An 18,836-nucleotide genomic window follows, 5' to 3' on the forward strand; every position below is an offset into this window, starting at 1 on the left:
TCCTGAATTAACTGAGTCCAAAAAGCATTTCTACTTTTGCAGCAACTAAAAAAAAGCTCCCCACAACAAACTGGAGCCAGAACAAGAGTTAAAGCGATGCCAAAGTGGGTTATTTCTCCAGTGTGGATGCAGCCTCCCTTCGCCAACGCTGAGACGACCAACCGCCCCTCCTCAACCATCACCCGCATGTCTCTCTAACCAATCAGCGACCGGGTTACAAATATGCAAATATATCCCCTCCCAAATTCACCCGCCTTATAAAGCCCCGCCCTCACTGGCTCCAGGCCGCTGTTGTGCGCGTGCGCGAGACGGAGGGGGAACTCTGCCAAATACCTTTCTCGCCCTCCCGCCCTTTATTGCGCATGCGTGGCGAGGCCACGGGGGAAAGGAGAGAGACGGGAGAAACCCCGCCAGTAGCTTTCTCGCACTCCCTTCGCTTACTGCGCATGCGTAACGAGGAAGAATTGTCAGTATATTTCATGTTCTCCTTACTGCGCATGCGTAAGGAGGAGGCGGGTGTATTCTGCCCCTACCTTTCTCGCCCTCCTGCCCCTTATTGCGCATGCGTGAGAAGGAGGACGCGGAGGAACGGGGAAACTCAATACTGTACCTTCCTCGCCCGCTTCTTACTGCGCGTGCGTGAGGAGGAGGCGGAACTGTCAATATTGTACTAGGCCTTATCCCTTACTGCGCATGCGTAAGGAGAAGGCGGGGTAACTCTGCCGACACCTTCCTCACCCTCCCGCCCCCTTCTGCGCATGCGTGAGAAGAGGCGAACTCTGCCAATACCTTCCTCGCCCTCGGGCTCCTTACTGCGCGTGCGTCAGAAATAGGAGGCGGGGGAAACTGTCACTGCTGTCCTCTCTGCCCTCCCGCCCCTTATTGCGCATGCGTGAGGAGGACGAAGGGAAACTACTTTCTTAGGCCCTCCCGCCCCTTACTGCGCGTGCGTGAAGAGAAGAGGGGCGGAACTGTGCCAGTACCTTCCTCGCCCTCACTTCCTGATCTGCGCATGCGTAGTTGAAGCGGCGAGGGAACTCCTCCAATCGTTTCCTCTACGCAAGCGGCTGGCGCGACGTCGAAGGAAGGAGGGAGTCTGAGGAGAAGGAAGGAAGGAAGGAAGGAGGGGCGGGGTCCGAGGGAGAGTGGCGCCGCGCCCCGCCCCCTTCCTCTCCACCTCTCTCTCTCTCTCTCTCTCTCTCTCTCTGTCCTGAGGCAGGGCCTCCTTGGCTTCCCTTCAGACGCTGCCTCCGTCGCCGGGTAAGCCTTCCCTTCCCTTCCCTCAGGGAGGATAGAGGGACACTGGAGGAAGGAAGGAAGGAAGGAAGGAGGGAAAGGAGGAGTGGAGGGTGGGGGATTCCCTCGAGGGGAGAAGGACGGAGAGAGAGAGGGAGGGGAGTGGCCGCGTTCGCCCTCACCTTCCCTCCCTCCGTCCTCCATCTCTGAACCCGTGTCACCCTTTCCACACGAGCAGAGCACACGCGTGTCAGGTGCCCTGAGTCACGGGGCCGAGCTGTCAAGACACCGCCTCCTCCATTCCCGCTCCTCCTCCTCCTCTCGCTGTCCAGGAGGAACCCCCAAAACGTCCTCCATTTCGCACCCTCCTTTTTGCAGGACCGATCCCAGCCTCGCCTGGGCCTCGGGTCCTCCATTTCCCTCCCTCCCTCCTCTGCCCTACCCTTAGAGGAAAGGTGGGCACCTCCAGGCCTCCTGCTGCTGCTGCTGCTGCTGCCGCTGCCACACCTTCCTCTCTCCATCTTCTTCCCCACCTTCCTCTCTCCGCCTCCCTCTCCCTGTCACTTGGCCCTGAAAGGGTTTCCAAAGGGAGAGGAATGGGAAGAGGTTGCCATCCTTCTCGCCCCAAAAAAGACTCTGGCTGCCATCAGCCTCCCCTCAAAAAAGCAGGCAGGGATTGCTGCCCTTCCTTCCCCCCCCCCCAAAAAAAAGACTCCCCCATCTATTTTAAGATAGATATGATGCTGAAACATAGGAAAATAATAATCTGGGTTTGCTATTTTCCTCCCCCTGCACCCCCCCAATTCTCCTTGTATGTGATGCCATCTATAGACCCCCCCATCTATTCTCTTTTAAAATACCCCCCCCCCAAAAAAAAGACCACAGTTGAAATACAATGGTATAATATGCCAGGTTTGCTATTCTTCCTCCTATACCTCCATTCTCTTTGCATTTGATGCCATCTCCCCCCCCCCCCCGACTCCCCTAACTATTTTAAGATAGATACCCTGAAATACAAGGGAATAATATGCTGGGTTTGCTATTCTCTCCCCATATGCCTCCATTCTTCTTGCATGTCATGCCAGCTGCCCCCTCTCCAATAGACCCCCCCCATCGATGATAACATACTCCCCAAAACAGATGAAATATAGGGAAATAACAAGATGGATTTACTATCCCCCCCCCCCCATACCTCCATTCATCTTGTAGGAGATGCCAGCCCCCTCCCTAATAGATTCCCCCATCTATTATAAGATACTCCCTAAACAGTTGAAATACAGGGGAATAATAAATGGGGTTTGCTATTCTTCCCCCCATACTTCCATTCTCCTTGTATGTGATGCCATGTACCCCCTGGACCAACTTCCTCATCTATTCTTTTAAGATATCCCCCCAAAACACAGTTGAAACATAAGAAGACAATAAAATGGATTTGCTCTTCTTCCCCGCTACTATACCTCCATTTTCATTATATAGGATGCCATCTGCCCTCCAACAGACTTCCCCCTATATATTTTTTAAGATTTTGTTTTTGTTATTGTTGTGTGCCTTCAAGTTGTTTCTAACTTACAGAGACCTAAACGGAGCCTTTCATGGGGTCTGCACACCCCCTAACCATTGAAATATAGGGAAATAGTAGCAATAATAGCAATAGCACCTTCCATTTATACACTGCTTCATGCCACCTAAGCTGTCTCTAAGTGTGAAGTCAAAGGCTTTCATGGCTGGCATCCATAGTTTTTGGTGGGTTTTTCAGGCTACGTGGCCATGTTCTAGAAGAGTTTATTCCTGACGTTTCGCCAGCATCTGTGGCTGGCATCTTCAGAGAAATGAAGAAGATGCCATCTTTTCTGAAGATGCCAGCCACAGATGCTGGCGAAACGTCAGGAATAAACTCTTCTAGAACATGGCCACGTAGCCCGAAAAACCCACAAAAACTATAGTCTCTAAGTGGTCTACAACTGTAAGCTACTTGCCCCCAACAATCTGGGTTACCCCACAATGGTACTCTGCTCCCCAATACTTCCATTCTCCTTGTATATGATGCCATCTGCCCCCCCCCCCCATTCCTCATCTATTTTTAAGACACCGACCCCAGAACATGGGTGGTCTGTCCCTGGCTTACTACTCCACCAAATGCATCTGTAGAAGTAGGCTTAAGTCTACAAAAGCTCATGCTGCCAACCTCTTTCTTTAGTTAGTTTCAAAGGTGCTACAAGATCTCTCTACACCCCCAGAACAGTTGAAACAGAAGGGAACAATAAGGTGGGTTTGCCATTCTTCTCTCACCACTGCCTCCATTGTCCATTCTCCTTGTATATGATGCCATCTGCCCCCCACACTCCCCCATCTATTCTCTTTTAAGATAGCCCTCCCCAGTGGCTGAAACATAGGGGGATAATGGGCTGTATTTGCTATTCCCTCCTTTGATCCCCCATACTTCCAAAGCTAGGATAAATGCAAGATAGGATAAGTTCACCTTGTATATGATGCCATTCTTCCAGCTTCTGTGAGGTGTCACATAAGGTGAGGAGGGGTGTAGGGGACTAAAAAGCAGTGTTTGCCCTTTCTGTCTCCCTCCTACTTCCATTTGCCTCATAGATGGTGTCCTCTCAATCCTAATCTGCCAAAGGACATATCATATAAGGTGTCATAAAATAGTGTTAGATGTGAAAATGGAAGGTTGCTGTAGGTGAGTTGTTGTGCTTCGTTTCAGATTGTATAGTAAAAGGTTCTCTTCTTCCAGTGCTGGTGATTTAAATGCCCTTCTCTTGCCTCCTGGTTCAGAGGCAATATGTTAGCAAATGCTGGTTGTTTCAGGGAAGGAGCTCTATTATGGGGTTTCCTGATGCATCTGATTGGCCGCTGTGAGATACAGAGTACTAGACTAGAGGCACTTCTGATCTGATCCTGCACAATTGCTTTTATGTGTCTGTAGAAATATGTGTGGGAATTGTGGCTAGGATGGTGTGGGGCACCTGTCCCGCTTCCCCATCAGATTTTGGAGGCAAGATGTGTTGCATTTTTAGCAGTGGTGGATATACCCTTGCTGCCTACTATAGTAGGTGGCAAACCTTGTGCTCAGACAGAGCCATCTCTTTTGAGATTGAGAAAGTTGCATATGCCTTTTACACAACTGCTACATTTCTAATAACTGGCAAATTAGCAAGTCCTTCTCTATAAAATCTATTTGTCATCCACTAGATTAGAGGTCTTCACTTGGTCAAAAGCCTGGGACATAGGCTGCCATGTGGCCCGCAATTTCAACTACAGTACTTATACACCTATGGATGGAATTAAATGTTAAGTAAGATGCAGTGTTAAGGCATACTATTTTTCTCTCATGTTCAAACACACTGCCACTAAGCAATCAAACTAATTGATCCCAGCATTACTTCTCTTCTTGTCTGTTTGCCTCACTGACTACTCAGACCTAGGGATTCATGTTTAATGAGGAGATGAACTTGTGAAGTCTGTGCTTGCTAGAGTCCCGACTTGAGTCCCAGTTTTGGTTGGCCACTGTGGTGGACTAATGGGACCTCTGATCTGATCTCACTTTGAGTCCCAATTTTTGGGGAGAAGTGGGGTACAAATAAATATAATAATAAATATAATAATAATTGGTACTGGAGCATTGCACTGCTGCTTCCTTCACCACCGCTGCCTGACTTGGAGCAAAGAGCAGGGATCTGAAGGCAGAACCTTTACTTTTCCAGGCTTTGTTAAGAACTATGTGTAGGAGAGGATTTCTGGACATGAGTAGGTGCCACACTGTCCTGCAGCCAAGGTTTACCTTTGGTAAAAGGAAGAGCAAAGCTGGATGAAGAGTGCAGCTGATGTTCAGCTGTCAAGCAAACACACAAAATTCAGTTTTAATGAAGACATGGACATAGGCTCATGGTTCTCTGCTCTTGAGTGTGCACTGCTTCACCCAATGCCTCCAAGTCAACAGGAGAAGAGAAACAAGTGCACGTGTATACTCAGCATTGAACTTAAATGGGAGGTGGTCTCTCCTATTAAAACCCAGGAAGGAAAAAAAAATAGCAGTGGCAGGACTGCCATGTGCCCCCTGAAATTATGCCATGACAAGCATGGACTCTACAGCCAGTGAAACAGAGCATAGAGTATGGAAATCTCTGTATTGTAATCAGTTGAAGAAAGGGGGAAAACACTACACACTACCTTAATGGAAAGCTAGGATAAATGCAGTGTGCAAAGACAGTATTGCGAAAGTTTTCTGCTACCCAGCAAATAAGATGGGGACTAATTTCAAGTGTGTTGGGGCTTAGTAGCAGAATGGTTTTTGAATTGGGTTCTGGAGAGGTTGGTGCTAACTTTAGAAAAGAGGGTAGCAGGTGTGTGGGATCAACAAAGCGCAATTAGACTTGAGAAACTGTGGTGCAGGAATTCCTTCAGCACTTTAGATGGAAGAAGATAAAGTCTTGCCATTAATTTCTGTATACCTGCCTCTTGTTTCCCAATTGGAACCATCATTATTTGTACAGATACAGAAATGTGTGTGTTGGCAGGGGCCTTCAAATCTCCTGTTGACTTACAGCAGCCCCATAAATCTTTTAGGGTTTTCATAGGCAAGACAGAGGGGGTTTGCTATTGCCTTCCTTTAAATATAGCCTACAGCAGTATTACTTAAAGCGGTGGTCCCTTGTCCCTACTCAAAGTATCAGCTCCTGAGCCAGTGACTACTACCAGCTCTGGGCAAGTTTCCAGGAGAAAAGGGGACAATTGTACTCAATAGGCACAAATTTAGTGCAGGTTCCTGGAAAACAATAACTGTTCGTTCTCCACATCAGTCTGAAAAAAACTGGTCTTCTGGTGCCTATTTCTTGTGTATTTATTTAGAGTATTTATATCCTGTTGTTCTGCCACAAAGCCTCCCGGAGAGGTTTACAAATTGCTAATAAGACAATTCCCTGCCCTCAGTTCCTCATTCAAGTGAACCTGCTTAGCTTCCAAGATAAGGCAGGATCTGGTGCCTTTAAAACACTATATAGCATCCCTGACATGGATCCAGGTCTAGATGAAATATACTAGGTCAGTGTACCACTTAAATAAAAAGGCAAGAGGGTATATGAGCTCATAGCAGGATACAGAAAAGTTGAGAATATGCAATTGGAGGCATTAATATTACTTTCATAACAGGATATGATGAGAGGAAAAAAGAGAATGAAGAGAAGAGAGACACGTATGTACTGCACAGACTGGGAAATATTGAGGAGGCTTATTGTCAGGTTAGTAGGCACACATATACTTCGATGAAGATTTCTTTTATAGGCAGAAAATACTCCTCAGTACATATTTGGAAGTTCATGTGGATGGAGCTGAGTGAATTGGTGTCAGAATGCTAGGCAATCTTCCCATACGCTGGAGACTGCAGAACTTTAAAGCATTTCAATTATACACAGTTTTCCATTGGCAAGCATAAATGAGCTAAAACTTTACTGGAAAAAGGTAAGGTCTAAAAAGGTCTGAAGGTTGGTAACCCTTGGGAAGGCTAGGTGGCTGGCTGTTGTAGAGACTACTGAACACTATGGTTTCAGTATATTTGAAATGTATTCTAGCTACTTCATGGATGCTCATGCTTTATGACCAGATGTATAGATATTGGTAGCCTGGGCACTGAAGAGGAAGCAGATAATGGGGAAGACAACAATATTTATCTGTTCCTCAGGAGGCATGTTATATATCTCCTTCCTAAGTCCATCTGTTGCATTGTGTTTCTTTTCCCTCATTGTTTTAACCTATATTGTTTCACAGGCGGTTGTAAGGACTGGCAAAATATCTTACATATTCTCTTTAAGTGGTTGAAAATTATAGTGCTAGAAATAGTGTCTGTACCAGGTATATCCATGTATTACTGTTGCTGTTGTTGTGTGCCTTCAAGTCATTTCTGACTTATAGGGACCATAAGACAAACCTGTCATGGGGTTTTCTTGGCAAGATTTGTTCAGAGGGGGTTTGCCATTGCCTTCCTCCTGTAATACCACTGACTTCTTTTTGGGTGGCCCTGTTTGCTTCCAGACGAATAGCACTTGGCTATCCGAGTTTGCTGATAGAAGGAAGGATGTATTTCAGAAAGGTATATCACAACTTGCCAATTCTGTACCAACAGAAGTGTCTCTCTTTTCTTTTGCTGCCTTTGTTGCCATTTTAATTAACTGCAAACAAAGCCACTGGCTTGAATTTAAAGATACACATATGTGCTATTAATGTCAAGATCGCTACTGTTTACAATAAATTCATCAGCTTATTGGATGAGAATGATTGGGGGCTGAATTATAGGGGAAAGTGTGTGGTGCAGCAGTGTAAGACAAATGTTACTTGAGCCACCAAGGTTGTGCAAATCTTAAATCTGACGATCATCTGTTACCTTTCTCTAAAACACACAAGTTATTACCTGAAAAATGAGTGTAAGGGGGAAACATGATACAAAGCATGCTGTAATTTTCAGACATACTTAGTCTCAAGTCCTTTTTCTTTCTTTTTACTTCCATTTGTATTCATATGTCTACTTTTGCAACAGGCCAAAAGAAACTGCAGCTGTTATTTTCAGACCTCCGATGCAATCATATGGAAGTCATCTCCCTCTTTGGGGAATTGGATCACTTTCTGTTTCTCCCTCCCAAATCCTTATTTCTTAAGTGGCAAGATATTGAGTATGAAGATTCTGAGTAACTTTCTAGAATCTGTCAGCTGTAGAATAAGCTTTTTAGATACATGATTTTAAGGAACTCAGTGGGCAGAGACTGCTTTTTTAAAATAAAAACTAGGAGAATTAAAACAATCTTATCACTTCCCATAACAGAGACAAGTTTTTTGTGGTGATACAGTAATGCTACTGCACAAGTTAAGTATGTATAAACATGTACTTGGAGAGCTGCATTGTATTTTAATTATTATTATTATTTATATTCTGCTTTTTCTCAAGGAATCAAAGCAGGTTACAATAGTATAAAATAACACAGCATACAGTTAAAATTACAATTAAAAAAGAAAAATGTAAAAACATTTTGAGTTACTGACTATCTTTATGTAGCATCCTTCTTGCGCCCTTTTTTTGCCTGTATTGTACTATATATTACAATTTTAATAAGTGCCTGATTGAGCTTTTAGTTCAGCTTTGCATATTGGATTAACATATCTTTTGAAGAACTAGTACAGGCTTACAGTATAAATTATAAATCATCATATGATGAACAGAACAACAACTGTGAACGCATTTTCTAATCAACTTACTAACATTTGGCTGTACCTTAACTCATCATGTTAATTTTACAGCCGGTATCTTTTCAGTATAGCATGTAATAGTTGCCATAATCATTAAAGAAATCTGTGTTGGAAATATTAGAAACTGAAGGTTTTAAGATTATAAAGGAGCATATGTGGTAGTAGAGGTACCAAGCTGTTGAAATGACATTTGAAGAACATTAGCAGATTTCCTTGTTGATATAGGAAAGGCTGTGAGGTTAGGTTACCTAATTTGTCTTTATCATCCCAATTCTCTAATGATATAATTCAATCATCTTGGAACACTATTTCCTATTCAGTATGAATGTTTATATGTTGTTTTCCCCATCATTTGGGAGGGTAGGTCAGAAAAAAAAAATATACAGACTTCTTTACTGTTTAATTGTCATAGTATCTGCAGTCATGATGGGACATTATTCAATATGCATTTGATTTGTAACAGTCAATAAGAAGTTATGTGTAGAAACTAATCTATATGATTAAATATTTCTGAGAGAGTCTAACTCATGGTCTAGTCCATACTATGCATTCAAAAGTACCAAGCTCCATTCTTGGCATCTCCAAGTAAAAAGGGTGTTTGCTGATAGGGCTGGAAAATAACTCTGACATTTTTGAGATATGCTGACAGTCCAAAGAAAATGTCATGTAGAGCAACAGTTGAAAAAAGTACAGGTCAGCATTGTGCATCATATGATTACTAACATATTTTGGTTAAAGCTGTCTTAAAGTAGTCCTAGAATATTGTGTCTGAACTGGATTTAACCCAGTCTTTCTATGTATATGCCTCCTTTTTAAGTGAATATACTTCTGATAATATTAACATTTGTATGAAGGACTTTAGTTACAAAATAAGGGGAGGGGGGAGTAGAAAGCTGGCTTGTCACATCCTTGAGCATTATATTTCACCAATATTACAGACTTTTCCAGCTCAGTTCTGGTAACTGTAAGAACAATATTCTGTGGAGCAGTAAATAATACAACATATCTTTTCTAATTATCTTGAAGGCAGAGAAACCCAGATTACCTTGGTTTCTGGAGGGCTGGTTTATGTCTGTGGATCAGATTGGTGTCTGGTTTCCTCTTATACTTTTAGGTTAGGTTTCCAGCAGTACAAGTAGAATATTTCTATCTTCTCTGGCTAGCCTTGGCAAACTAATGTTGTGGGATGAGCTACTTCTTACCTATTAAGGATCTTATTTATTTAAAACCTAGATGTAATGCTCTTTAGTAGCGTCACCGTTCAGTTGGTTTATGTTTAGAGGATGGAGAAAACATCTTTATTAACAATTATTGATTTACAAATCTGCCTTATAACAGAGTCAGAGTTGAGGTCCATTTAGCCAGTATGGACAGTCTAAAGCGGGATTGTTTGAAACAGACCTGAATTGACTCGTTACAATTTCTTTGATGGCATGATAAAACATAGTGAATTTTTTTAAAAAAATCCAAATCGTTCTCAGCGCTGGAAGAAGAGGGAAAGGCGGAAGGCACAAGCCCAGACAGATATGAACCTCATTCCGTAACAATAAACTGTGATCAGTTATGGCACCTTTTTTCCTAAGAGATGCATATAGAAACATGTGTTTATGTATTGAGGATGTCCTCGCCCCCCAAATGGGAGAGAGGAATGGCTTTTGAGTGGCCTGGTTTTTGAAACCATGACAAAAATATAAGTTTCACTTGGGGATCTGTTTGTGGCCTGCTTAGGGCTTGGAGGAACAGCAGGAATCACCAGTTTCCAAGGTGTCTGGTTTCTCCTTTCCAGGAACCCTAGCACTGTTTTGGGGGCTCTAATCGGATGGACAGAATTCAAACGGTAGAAGGCAGGCTCTCTAGGTGGATGCAGACTGAGCAATTTCTGGTCAGTTTTGCCTGGAGAGCATTAAAAACATTCTTCCTTCAGGCTTTTACTGTCTTTCCAAACTCAGGCGGGTTACAGACCGCCATAAGGGATGTCCTTAGGACGTCCCATTTTGAAAAAGGGGCGTCTCTTCCAGACGCCCCTTACCCTGTTACGGACAGAGTCTGTTACAAATGGCGGCAGCCATTCCACACGGCCGTCACCATTTTGACGTAACGGATGCTCTGCGTCCACACGTGGCGCCCTGGAAGCGTCCGGGACCTGCGCGGTTTGGCCGCTGCAGCTCCCGGACGCTGTAACCCGCCTCACTCTTGTAGTGTTGACTTTATTTGCTACCTTGTTAACTTAATATTTTCATACATTGCTGGTTCCCATGTTTGGTACTGTTGTGTGTTGCACCCATCTTTGCTATTTCTTTTCACTGCCCCATTTGGGATAATTCAAAGATGTAGCTGTGTTAGTCTGTAGATTCAGTACATAGAGAGATCCTGTAGCACCTTTGAGACTAACTGAAAGAAATAAATTGGCAGTATGAGCTTGCGTAGACTTCAGTCTACTTCCTCAGACGCATTAGGTGGAGTGGAAGCCAGGCACAGACATTTGGGATAGTTTGACATGAGGCTGAACCCAGTTTGTTGGGGAAAACTAGGCTTGTGTGCTTGGCATCCCTTTTTAAGATCTCCTTGAAGGACCTTGGGGATGAGGAGCTTTGGGAACATGTCCAGCTTAAGAGCTATCAGTTCTACCTCACTCCCATGTGGCAGAGAAGCCTTGCAGTACCTAATGTGTGGGGGAGATCCCATTTCTCTCACTTCTTGGTTCAACCCCAGCAAGTAGGCTCAGAGGTGAAGATTTTCACACCAGTCAGTGGGTTGCCTGATACTGGGGTCCAGGTATTTGCTGCCCAAATCTTTGCAACTGTAACCAATAAAGTAGTGGCCTGATTTCTTCCAACAAAATGTTATCTGGCCATGTTCGTCCTCTTCCCGTGTACTGCCAGCAGTAGCCATTGAGGGTGCAAAAATAAGTGTTCAGATCAATCTCACCCCACTCCACCATCAGTCCTTATTTCTAAATCCTTGCTTAGCTGGAGAAGTTTTGCCAAACTATTTAGCCTCATAAATAAAAATGCATACACCTAGATAAATAGATTCCAGTTGAAAGTTTTAGATCTCAGGGGCATCTAAAAGCATAAAAAGAACTATGGTTGATTAGAGCGAAGACCTATCTGGCCCATTGTTCTGTTCCCTCTGCGTCCAGTTGGAAAACTCACAAGCAGGAGATGAATATAATAACACCCACTTGTTTTTGTTCCCCAGCACGCCTGTCATTTCTGTTATTGGAGTAATACTAAATAATCATCTTCCATAGCTCTTGATAACTTTATCCTCCATGTACTCAAGTAATCCCCTTAGGGCTCTCCAAGTTGGTAACCATCACTACCTCTTGTGGTACCAAATTCCACATCTGAATGCTGTGTTCTGTAAAGGAGTATTCTGCTTTATCTGACCTAATCTCTTGCCAAATAGCTTATTGGTATTCAGGATAATGAAGATGTGTATGTGTACATGTGGGCATATACGTGTGTGTGTAGGCCTAAATCCATCTTCTAGCCTCAGGTAGAATAGATTCGTTGAATTGATGGGATTTACATAGATGTTGACATACAATTCAACAATTTTCATTATATGTAGTCTAATTGGAACTATTTAGGCTAGAGAGAGGAAGGGAAAAAAGCCAAAGTTTATATGAGTGAATGTTTTTATACATCAGTGATTTGTTTTTTATATAGAATACAAAATTATCTGGCTAATGTGTTGTATGTTTTACATATGTTGTACTCTTATAAATGTAACTAAAAATAACCTACAAAGCTGTTAATATTCCGTTGTTTGTGTGTTAGAGGCTGGACGCGTGATAGCTCTGTATTAGCTTTAATGATGTTTTCTTTTTTTTCTCCCAGTTTTTCTGCTATACTGACAGTATTGCTATAAGGAAGTATTTTTGATTGGTAACAATGTGACAGAGTGCAACCCGCATGAGGGAACCCATTTTTGCACCACATGGTAAGTTTTTTTGCTAGGCGATTGTTTTGACGATGGAAGGTGTTTCTATCTCAGCCACATACTATTTCATAGAAGAAGATTTTAAAATGAATATTCACATTTGACACATACACGCACCACACACACTATAAAGATTGGCTGAGATTCTGCATCAGAGGCTATAATGCTTAACTTTACAATGATATAATCTTTCTAATGAGTTGCAACATTGTGTTGGGGCACTGGGCACTGTGTCTGTTGTACAGTTGGGGTACCCATTGCTCATTATGACACAATATGTTCTATAGTTTTTTGTGAGTTTTTCGACTTCACAATATGTTCTCTTCTATAGGCACCCCTCTTGCACAATGGGACATAATATGCATCTGTTCTCTTGTGCAGCAGCCACACTGTTGACTCTACTTGTGCAGTGGTCCTAATGATATAGACAAATTTCCAGTGCCCTCCTGAGAGAACAAATACTGTGCAATGGCACAATGAAGTATCTTCCCAATAGGATGACAACCATATTTTATACCTGCTATATACCAAGGCTTATGCATGTGTTTTATTTGTGACTGTTGCATCTGAAAACAGCAGGTCTTACTTGATAGAAGGGAACCAAGGTTACACTCTCAGGTTTCCCTTGTAACTCTTACAGAAACATAAGGTCTGGAGAACTATGCCTACTTTGTAACCCTGCTGCGCAAGGTTAGATTTGCCTTTTAAATGTTTTTATTAAATTCATTGTTATAAAATAAATGGCTCATGGAATGAAGTGCAAGTGGCATGAGAAATGCAAGTGGCATGCTGATCTTGCAATGGAGTTTTTCCTTACAACTGAAAACTGCTACCTGCAACCCCAATAATTTTCACCTGATGATTGGAAGAATCTTTTTAAAACATAGGAGAGAGTGGGGAGGGGATTCTCCAGTACTGAGGTATGTTAGGATCAGGCTCCATGTGTTCAGAGTGAAAGTGGGAAAAGCAGTGCTGTAAAAGAGAGCATTGGGGAAAAGACGTGAAAATAGTCCTCTGGTTCAGGCACCTTAAGGATACTGCTAGCTTTTTTCTACTGTTTCCTTTCCCCTTAGATTGCCATTCCCCATCTATTTTTTGCATTAAATATGTTGTAGTAATGAGGTTAATGTTAACCCATATATACATACAAATTCAGATCCTAGTTTTAAAGCTCTCGTTTGAAAGACACCTAACTCTACAAGCCCAAGGGACAATCAGTATCATATTCTTTCCTGGTTTGCTTGGTTTAAAATTAAAATCATGGTTATGTCTGCACCAGTACTTATATAGTTTTTGCAGGAGGCAACATTTGCTGTGTTTAATTACAATTTACTTTAGGTATTGGGGGTTATTTAAGTTCTGTGGTGATAGCATATGTGTTTGAATGACAGTGAAAGTGTAGGTGTTCCACCAGTGCCTTAGGATAAAACAGTGGTAGCTGCCAACTTCTATCTTTCAGTTAGTTTCAAAGGTGCTACAAGATCTCTCTCTACATTAGAATAAAACATAATGATATAGCAGTACAAGCAGTTTGGATCAGAGTCTCAGTCCACTGTTACTGATAGTTATAGCAGAATGTTAGTTACAAGTTAATTATTTGCAGAAATATGCAGTGTCTGGTTTCGGCATTCAAGTTTGTAACTTCTACACTGAGACATATTTTATATACCATTCTTGAATTAATTTAATGGTATTTGTGAAGCGACCGAAGCTAAATTTTTGCAACTATTTTGAAAATTTGTGGTTGCCACCAATATTGTAATTTGTTTTTCAGATCCCTAATGCTAATGAGCTATCTAGCAGGGACCAAGTATTTTCCAGGATTATATAAAATGCTTGCACCTGAACATGTGCTATATCTTAATGGGTAAGGATGCATTTGTTTTCCTTATTAATCAAATTAAATATAATACAGTTCCAATGTTTCCAAACACTAAATACTTTATGCAACTTAAGTTTAATTTTTTCACTGTATCTGCCAGGTAGCTTTATCGGTAAACTTTTATGGGATTGATTCAGCATGTGATTGGCTTGTCAATGTAAGGTTCCTTGGAAACTAGGTAATCTGTATTCCTGATCTCTGGAAACCTCTTCAGTGAAATTATACTTTTCGTTTTCTGGACCAGCAGTTAATCTTGAATTTGAATCCTTCAAATACAGTGCAGTTTGGCCATTGAGGATTTATCATGGAATGAATGAAGGAACTTGCTCTTTTATCTTGCATCCTTTGCATGGACAACAGTTATGCCAAATCACATAGTTTAAGTAGCATTCAGATCTGACTTTGCCATAGATGTAAATTTATAGTATGAGTGAAGGAGCTAGTGTTCATATAGCTAAATACATTTCCCTAAAATCAAAACATCAGGGAATATGGGCTTTAGTGGGAAGGAACGGCCCCTGAACTCCATTGAAGTTTCAGAAATTTAACCATTGGCATTTCAGATGAAGTAAATACCATTGATTTCAGTGAAATTTCAATTTAATTTTAATTCCTAGGAAATATTCTATAATTGTAAGCCTTTTATAGGCTGAAATGTTAAGCAACATTAAATTCTGAGGTAGGTTATTGGAGTAGATGACACTGATATTTCTTCCAGCGAGTTGGATATTTGTGGATTAGTTTGCTGAACATGATTTAATCTTTTGAGTGGAGTTTTTATTCTGTACCTCTTGTATAAATGCTTGTGACTTGGGAACTTTAATGTCCCTCACTGCTCAACAATGAACTTCTTAGTATTGATCTATATTACTAGAAACACTTTGGTTGCTTTATATTTCTGTGAGCAGAAGTGACAGTACTTTCAAGTAACAATAAGCACATATTGATATTAGTTGTGTACAGCTGCCACAGCATTTCCAATTTCAGGAGTTGAAAAATAACTCCATCCATCTCAAACTGTTTTGGAGACTCTTCAGTTTGATTTAAACGTGAATCAGATTTTTTCTTTAGAAGTCTGGAATTTTGTTCCTCATAAATTGTCATTGGGACACATCAGTAGCTGTATGTTTATTTTTGCTTTTTGACAGAATTTTATACAACTTAAAGTTGTAGTACAGTTGGCCCTTGCCTTAAACGGGGGATCCGTTCCGGACCCCCTCCCCCCCACATAAGGCGAATTCTGCCTATGCTCAAGCCCCATTAGAAACAATGGGACTCGTACGCGGCGGTGTGCGGGGCGCCATGGGTGCACGCACCCATTCATTTGAATGGGACATGACGCCCCTTATGCCCTGCGCGCTCCTCGCGGCTTGAGCGCATATGCTCAAGACCGCGTAATGTGCGCCCGCATATAACACAGGCGCACTGTATCACCTTTTGAAGTGATGAAACCTGTCACTTTTCAGAGAGATAGATTCAGAGATGTTCAGAGTCTTAATAGTAGCCTTTTCAGTTTGGGAATTTTCAAAAAGTATTAGCTTTACCCCGTTGGTTACTTAAGGTGGGGGAGTATGCATAAAAATGGTGTGCATTATAGACATGCTTCAAGATCTGTGATGTCCCAAGGTGAGAGGATTTTATTCTAGATGCCTTTAAAGTTTATTCAGGGTAATGAAAAAGGGATTTGCTTCCCCTCCCTAGTTTTATGACCAATTTATATGCATGCAACATACAGTTGCAACTAAGAAACTTACAGGATTTCACAAGGACGCATGCAGAGGTCAGGGAGATAAGCTGAATGAAAAACAGTTTTAGGGTTTAATTTGTGTTTCCTGCTTCCTTGTGGCGGCACCAAGATTTCAGAAACTTCATTTCATTCCTCATGAAATGGGTAGAGGACACTTTGTTTCAATGATGAGCAGCTGTGCCTCTTCTGTTGAATTTTGGCCTACAACTGCCATCAACTTTAGCCAACATATCCAATGATAATAGATTGTAGGAATTGTCATTCAAAATCATCCACAGGCCCACATTTATCCATTGCTGATTTTTTTTGAGAAAACATATGAAAGTGCACTGTAGATAAGTACTTTCATGTATTTTTTCAGTGTTAGAGGAGCTGTTATAGTTTGAGTGTTAGACTAGGACCCTGGAAGGTCGAGTTTGAATCCCTGCTCAGTCATAGAAGCCCACTGAGTGATCTTATGCAAGTCACATACTCTCAGCTTTAGAGGATGACAATAGCAGACATCAGAATAAATCTTGCAAAGAAAACCCTAGGGAGGGGTTACCATGGGAATCGGAGTAAATGCAAGAGCTTATAACAGCAAACTCTAAAAATGCTACAGTGTAGAGGTTGAATTCACTGTGTAGTGTGGGATACGCAGTAATACTATGGAACAGTTTAAAAGGCATTGAGAATATGAGTCCAGTCTGACAAAGTTACTTCTGAATTTCGCCAAAAAGCACTGTGATTGAAAATATAAAAGGAGAACTTTAGTGTAAAATAATAATAATAATAAATCTTGGGTTTGAAGATAGAACATTGAATAATGGGACTATACTACATCTCGCCGCCTTATCTTTTTCCTTACATGAAGAGCCTCAGAGAAAATTGGTTACTTTGGACAGGGATATGGCTGTCTCCATATCCCTCTGAAACCCTGAAAATCCAGGAGAACCTAGATTCCTTTTGGAGAGATTTGGTGATTCTTGGCTTCAGGCAAATCACCAGATCTACCCAATTTGGCTTGAGATTCATCCCAAAGCAGTGTACATTTCTAACTGATAAGTATGAGATGTTGCAGTCAGCCAGCTTGAGATATGTTAAGGAACACATGCTTTCATTTGAACAGTTCCCAGACCTCTTAATCCACTGCAGTAAAACTATAATTGTAGTACCTTAAAAATGAAAACATAGACCATGGAGTTTTTTTGTTGTTTTCTACAGCAGACTGATACAGCTGCTTCTTTTAAAAAGAACATCCTTTCTGTAGGATAAGCTTTTATAGATTAGAACCTGTTTCGTTTGGTGTAGAATGAAAACTGTAAACATTGGTAGGGAAATGTTTTTTTAAAATGTGAGACAGTTACGTTACAGCTTAAATGTATGTAAAATCCGAACTAGCTTCCATAGTTTTACTGAACCTATCGATCTGGTCAAAACTGAATATACAGTGGACCCTTGTTATATGCTGGAGTTTGGTTCTAAGATCCCCCGTGTATAACAAAATCCATATATGCTCAAGTCCCATTAAATATAATGACATAGCAAAATGGTGTCCCTTATAAAAATGGAAAATCAAGGTTTGATATTTGAAATGTATACTTTTTTGGAACATTTTCAAACCGTGTATGCTTGAATCCATGTATAAAAAAATCTGTGTATAAGAAGGCCCGACTGTATATTTTTACATATAGTTGCCATGTATACTCGACTGTAAGTAGTCCTCGTGTATAACTCGAGGGCAAGTTTTGGGACCAAAATTATGGATTTTGATATGACTCATGGATAAGTTGAGGATAAAACTTAGGGGCATGTAATAAAGGATGAACTTTACTGTCTTCATACAGTTGCTTCTAAGCCCGATTTCTCTTGGCACTCCTTTGAAGAAAAGCACCAAAGGAGTGCCATCACTGCCATTTTTCCACCTAAGCCATTAAAAAGGCATCATGGTGGGAAAAAATAGAGGGGTTTGTTGATTCTTTGGGTGCTCCTGGGATGAACTAAACTCTTACCTTTCACCACTCTTCAGAGATGAGGAAGAGTCAAAATATAGTATACATGAGTATATATACAGTAACTGAAATGTCTTTAAAGATAGGATTTTTATGTCGGGAGGAGGACTGTTCTACGTGGCTTGATACTTGAGAGTGCAAGGCACTTAGGGGTCCTCATACAGCTTATAAATTTGTGAAGAAGTAGTGAAATCTATCAGGTGCAGCTTGTCATGCACCTTTGTGGTGATGTATCTGAGGAGCTCTCAAGGATAGCTGATGGGATTGATGTGGTCACCTTTGTCTCGCCGAAACAAGAAGGTTACTGCAGTAATGTTGGGTAAAGTATATTGTGCCTCTCTTGAAGGGAAAGACTCTATTGAGTACATTGAAAGCTATTTTTGGACATTGCTATATATGGAATATGAGTGGATGAGCATGATTTTGTTCAGATTTTTGCATGAACCTGTTTGAAACTTTAGCACTTTGAGAGATACAAAACCATAGCTTTATACACGTGTGTGTGTGTCATACTAAAGTCCTAAGTCATAACATTGACATCATTGATAAGCATAACAGAAGTGCTGTAAAAGGAAAAGATTGATCCACATTATCTTGAAGTTTTGTTCCTTATAAATAAATTGGTTTTCCGGAAGGTTGTAATACAGGTTAGCAAAATTTCTGACAAAGGAGGGTCATTTTATGAAGTCTTTTTACACCCACCCAGGACCCCCTTTCCATCTCATCTTCTGCCTAGTTGCAGGGTGTTGTTGTTTTTAGTAGCTTCAGCACTGGGAAAGAAGGCCGA

General features: G+C 41.5%; 1 protein-coding gene across 1 annotated transcript in view; it reads left to right on the plus strand.

Annotated features, from left to right (window-relative positions):
* The first annotated feature begins 1,220 nt into the window (after window positions 1-1,220).
* The window catches only part of CHD9 (chromodomain helicase DNA binding protein 9), a 76,944-nt gene continuing 59,328 nt past the window's right edge, over window positions 1,221-18,836 (plus strand). The window contains exons 1-3 of the mRNA XM_089540649.1: window positions 1,221-1,260; window positions 12,327-12,429; window positions 14,204-14,296. The gene's annotated coding sequence lies outside the window, so the exon portion shown is untranslated. The remainder of the gene's footprint in view (window positions 1,261-12,326; window positions 12,430-14,203; window positions 14,297-18,836) is intronic.

Source organism: Sceloporus occidentalis, unplaced genomic scaffold, assembly GCF_023333645.1.
Source record: "Sceloporus occidentalis isolate IW3139 unplaced genomic scaffold, rSceOcc1.0.p SCAF_10, whole genome shotgun sequence".
Lineage (NCBI taxonomy): Eukaryota > Metazoa > Chordata > Lepidosauria > Squamata > Phrynosomatidae > Sceloporus > Sceloporus occidentalis.